The 6,000-nt window shown below is 45.2% G+C and overlaps 1 pseudogene; it reads left to right on the top strand.

Annotated features, from left to right (window-relative positions):
- Nucleotides 1-2,342: 2,342 nt before the first annotated feature.
- LOC132510924 (etoposide-induced protein 2.4 homolog) lies at nucleotides 2,343-4,235 on the top strand (annotated as a pseudogene).
- The last annotated feature ends 1,765 nt before the right edge of the window (nucleotides 4,236-6,000 follow it).

Raw genomic sequence — 6,000 nt, 5'->3', positions numbered from 1 at the left:
CTTCAGCCTTTGAGGGCAGTAATGGGAGTGCATCTGGGCTCAAAACCATCCAGCGCTCACTCCCTGAGGGTGCTGAGGATGACCCGTGTCCACCCCTCGGGTGCTGTGGGGCCTGATATCCCCTGATCACCGAGGACGGGAGGGGCCGCACAGACACTCCCCTGGACCACCGGGACCTTGGCTGGTGGGCTCCAGTCCTTTATCAGATACATGGTTTGCAAACATCTTGGGCCATTTTGGATGGTGGATTATCTTATTCCTTGCTCCTTTTATACACAACTGTTTCATTTTGAGGAAGTCCAATTCATCTATTTTGTCTTTTGTTGCTTGTGCTTTTGGTAGATCTGAGAAATCATGACCAAATCCAAGGTCATGAAGATGTACTCTCATGTTTTCTTCTATGAGTTTTATAATTTTGGTTCTTACATCTAGGCCTTTGGTTCATTTTGTGTTGATTTTGTATACGGGGTGGGGGGAGGTAAGGGTCCAACTTTATTCTTCTGCATGTGGGTATCCAGTTGTTCTAGCACCTGTGCTAACTGTTTGGGAGAAAATACCTGCAAATGATGTGACCAAAAAGGGCGTAATTTCTAAAGTATACAAATAGCTGATACAACTCAAAAAAAAATCAAAAAGTGGGCAGAAGGTCTAAATAGACATTTTTCCAAAGAAGACATACAGATGGCCAATAGGCACGTGAAAAGATGCTCCACATCGCTAATTATTAGAGAATGCAAATCAAAACTACAGCGAGTTATCACCTCACAGTGGTCAGAATGGCCATCATTAAAATGTCTACAAATAAATGCTGGAAGGGGTGTGGAGAAAAGGAAACCCTCCTACACTGTTGGTGGGGATGTAAACTGATGCAGCCACTATGGAAAACAGTATGGAGGTTCCTCAAAAAACTAAAAATAGAATTACCATATGAACCAGCAATCCCACTCCTGGGCATATATCCAGACAAAACTATAATTCAAAGAGACACGTGCACCCTAGCGTTCACAGCAGCACTATTCACAATAGCCAAGACATGGAAGCAAGCTGAATGTCCCTCAAAAGATGAATGGCTATAGAAGATGTGGTACATATGTACAATGGAATACTACTCAGCCATAAAACAGAATGAAATAATGCCATTTGCAGCTACATGGATGGACCTAGAGATTATCACACTAAGTGAAGTAAGTCATAGAGAGAACAACAAATACCATATGATATCACTTATATGTGGAATCTAAAATGAGACCCAAATGAACCTATATACAAAACAAAAACAGACTCACAGATTTAAGAAAACAGACTTGTGGTTGCCAAGGGGAAGACAGGGGGGAGGGATGGATTGGGAGTTTGGGATTAGTAGAAGCAAACTATTATATATAGGGTGGATAAACAACAAGGTCTTACTGTACAGCACAGGGAACTATATTCAGTACCCTGTAATAAACCATAATGGAAAAGAATATGAAAAACAGTATGTATATATGTGTGTGTGTGTGTGTGTGTGTGTGTGTGTGTGTATGTCTGAATCACTTTGTTGTACAGCAGAAATTAACATGACTTTGTAGGTCAACTATTCTTCAATAAAATAAATTTTTTAAAAATTAGGCTGAGATTATACCATCAATTAATTTGAAGTCACTTTTATAAAGTAGACCTTATTTCCCTTGTCCTTTCATCCTGGGACAAATGTATAACAGATAGAAACTAACCTGGATTACTCCAGGCTGAACTCATATCACACAGAACTTTAATTGTTGAACAAACCATTAATACCAGTTACGCCATGGGATGTCCTGATTCAGTATCAAGTTTGTAAACCTTGTATCAAGCCTGCAGGATCCACTAAATTTGGAAATTCAAACTGAAATGAAGCCAACTATCCCATGACTTCTCTAAAACTAGTTATACAACAATCGATTGGAAACCATATGCAATCAAATGAATGTAGACAGAAACAACTCTACCCTTCCTTTGTTTTCGTTTTAGATGAAGACGGTATTTAAGGCGATGTCTTGGGCCATTCCAAGGTGTTACTCAATTCCCTGGGTATCTCCCATGCACACAGGATGTACACGTGTTAGTTAACTTGTTTGTGCAACTACATGAAGGTAGTTAATACCACAAAACTGGATACGTAAAATGAATTAAACGCTAAAGTCATGTTTTGTATTTGTAATGACAATGAAAAAAAAGTGTAGTGCTGATATTTGTTACAAAAACGAACGTTAAAAACATCTTTAGCGGCCCGGGCACGCCCAGTGTGGGCGCAGCGGCCCCGGCCCTGGGAGCGCCCTGGCGGGAGTGGGTGGCCGGGCGCGGAGGGGCGTGGAGGAGCCGAGCGGGCCAGCGGTGGGCCAGGGGCCGGGCCGGAGCCGGAGCCGCGGGGGCAAAGCTGCCGGGTGCTTCATGATGAGACATTTGGGGACACTTCTCTCTCCTTTGTGTAGTTGATAGTTTGGGCAGTGAAGAGATGGCTGACAGTGTCAAAACCTTTCTGCAGGACCTTGCCAGAGGAATCAAAGACTCCATCTGGGGAATTTGTACCATCTCAAAGCTAGATGCTCGAATTCAGCAAAAGAGAGAGGAGCAGCGTCGAAGAAGGGCAAGCAGTGTCCTGGCTCAGAGGAGAGCCCAGAGTATAGAGAGGAAGCAAGAGAGTGAACCACGTATTGTTAGTAGAATTTTTCAGTGCTGCGCTTGGAATGGTGGAGTATTCTGGTTCAGTCTCCTTTTGTTTTATCGAGTGTTTATTCCCGTGCTTCAGTCAGTAACAGCCCAAATTATTGGTGATCCGTCACTACATGGGGATGTTTGGTCGTGGCTCGAGTTTTTCCTCACGTCAATTTTCAGTGCTCTTTGGGTGCTCCCCGTTTGTGCTTAGCAAAGTTGTGAATGCAATTTGGTTTCAGGATATAGCTGACCTGGCCTTCGAGGTATCAGGGAGGAAGCCTCACCCATTCCCTAGTGTCAGCAAAATAATTGCTGACATGCTCTTCAACCTTTTGCTGCAGGCTCTTTTCCTCCTCCAGGAATTGAAATGCACCAGCGACTGTCAAACATAGAAAGGAATTGGCCTTACTACTTTGGATTTGGTCTGCCCTTGGCTTTCCTCACAGCAATGCAGTCCTCCTACATTGTCAGTGGCTGCCTATTCTCTATCCTCTTTCCTTTATTCATTATCAGCGCCAATGAAGCAAAGACCCCTGGCAAAGCATACCTTTTCCAATTGCGCCTCTTCTCCTTGGTGGTTTTCTTAAGCTACAGACTCTTCCACAAGACGGTCTACCTGCAGTCTGCCCTGAGTAGTTCAACTTCTGCAGAGAAGTTCCCCTCACCACACCCATCTCCTGCCAAACTGAAGGCTGCTGAGGGCCACTGAGTCGCCTGCCACCCAGAGGGGATGGGTGGGATTGGAAGGATGCCGCGTCAGCTCTTTTTCTTGTTCACCTCCCCGACCAGGGAAGGCAGGACCCACTCTGCCAAGGGCCCTGTGCATATTACCTTCTCTCTGAGGAATCGGGATTTTTGTCTGGTGCACGTAAGGCAGAATCGTCCTGACACCAGTATGGATTTTAAACACCGGTGAGTCTGAAAGGACCACAGGATTTTCTGCAGCTCTTTTCTAGCATTTGCCAGCCCCCGTGCCTGGACTGGTTTGAATACTTTTTCTCCCTGTGCCATTTATCCTCCCACCTCCCCTTCCTGCCTTCCACCAGCCTTGGATGAATGGATTTTTGTAATTCTAGTTGTTGTATTTTGTGGACCTGTTGTTTTGGTTTTTCTGTGAAGCACATATATTGGACGTGGGAAGTAAAGGAGACTCTGCTGCTCCTGGTCACTCCCGTTATAGCCATCACTGTCTTGTTTCTTATAACTCAGGCTAGATTTGGTCTCTTGCTCCACTGCAAAAAAAAACAAGCCTGAAGAGATGGGACAGGAGGAAAGACCTCACAGCCAGATCTGCTGGGTTTTGAGGAGTGGTTTTCTTTCTTCCCCTTGAAGGGGAAAAAGCTTTTTTCACTGGTACATTTAAAGCTCCCCCAGCTATAGGGAGGTACCAATTTTGGACAAGTGCCACTGCAACACAGAATGCTCAGAGAACCTGAACTTTTAAACTCTGGAGGTCTGAACTTTATTGTTGGCCACTGCTGGGTCTGTCTGGTATTTCAAAGGAATATTGGGTGCTGCAAATAGGAACTGAAGGGGTAAACTTATTAAACCCATTAAACCTGTGGGAAAAAAAAAATCTTTAGTGAAAAAAGCCATACAGAAAAGGCCACCCAGGGCTTCCCTGGTGGCGCAGTGGTTGAGAGTCCGCCTGCCGATGCAGGGGACACGGGTTCGTGCCCCAGTCCGGGAGGATCCCACATGCCGCGGAGCAGCTGGGCCCGTGAGCCATGGCCGCTGAGCCTGCACGTCCGGAGCCTGTGCGTATCACAAGGGGAAAAAGAAAAGAAAGAAAGAAAAGCCCACCCAGATCCCATACTCATCTTGTCTGCTTCAAATCCATCAAGGTTGTCCAAATGAGGGGAAAACTCAGTAATGGTTCCAGAAAAAGAAAACTGGATCAGGATGGAAAAAGACATTTTCATACAGTTGGGAGAGCAGATGAAAGTTGAAGTGGGCCTGTGTATTAAGTTATAATGTGGACATCAGGATTTCCTCATTTAGGGATTATGTGCTGGTTCCTTGGGTAAAACACACTGAGCATTTTGTGTGAAGTGGCAAATGTGAGTACTTTTTGCCATTATTGAAACTTTTCTGTACACTTTAAGTTACTGGAAAGTAAATAACTTTTGTAAACAACCATGTCAGTACCATGCCAGAAAATCAGATAAGACAGACATCAAACTTAGTTATAGAGGCCAAGACTTACCCAGACCACGTTCAACCAAAGTTGTGATACTTACTTCCCTTGTAGGAGTCCACATGGTATTAACAGGCACCGTGGGAAGAGTATGTTAGTTAGCTACCATGTCGTGGGTCCTGTGGATTACCTGGGGTGCAGTAGAAACAGTGAGATTTTAGTATTACAATTTTTCACATTACTTCAAAAAATATGTTAAAAAATAAATTCAGTAAAGTTGCAAAATATGGAATCAATATACACAAATCAGTTTTATTTCTGCACACTAATAATGAACCACCAGCAAGAAAAATCAAGAAAACAATCCCATTTACAATTCCATCAAAAAGAACAAACTATTTAGGAATAAATTTAACCAAGGACATGAAAGACCTATACTCAGAAAACTATAAAGCATTGATAAAGAAACTGAAGACACAATAGAAAACAATATTCCATGCTCATGCATCAGAAAAATGACTATTATTAAAATGTTTGGGGCTTCCCTGGTGGCGCAGTGGTTGAGAGTCCGCCTGCCGATGCAGGGGACACGGGTTCGTGCCCCGGTACGGGAGGATCCCACATGCCGCGGAGCGGCTGGGCCCGTGAGCCATGGCCGCTGAGCCTGCGCGTCCGGAGCCTGTGCTCTGCAACGGGAGAGGCCACAACAGTGAGAGGCCCGCGTACCACACACACAAAAAATGTTCTACCCAAAGCCATCAACAAACAGTGCCAGGAAAACTAGACACCAGACTCCAAAGAACGACACTGGTCACCCACTGCACATAAAACTAACTAAAGTGCACAATATTCCACGCTAAACCCTTTCTCTCCTGAGTGCCCTGAAGATGCACCCCACCCACCCTGCAGTCAGCTGCACAGGAAGATTTTCCACACTTGCTCATTTTTTCCTCTGTGGAGTCTCCTCACCAGTGGTTCCTGAGAAAACCCAGCTCCTGTCAGGGTGGACAATGCCTCATGGTCCAGAAACCTAAGCCCTGACAGGAGACAAAGCTCCTGTCTGCTTGTCACAGAGCAAAGTCTGTGGGCAGGGTGCACCTGTGCCCCCAGGGTCAGACAGGTGGGTTCGGCGCCCCCTGTGGGACATCAGAGAAGCGCCGGGAGTGCCGCACTCACAAACCCAGAGGCCT

This window comes from Lagenorhynchus albirostris, chromosome 20, assembly GCF_949774975.1.
Source record: "Lagenorhynchus albirostris chromosome 20, mLagAlb1.1, whole genome shotgun sequence".
In the NCBI taxonomy this organism is placed as follows: domain Eukaryota; kingdom Metazoa; phylum Chordata; class Mammalia; order Artiodactyla; family Delphinidae; genus Lagenorhynchus; species Lagenorhynchus albirostris.
Note: the sequence above shows the minus strand (reverse complement) of the source record. Positions and strands in the feature narration are given on the sequence as shown.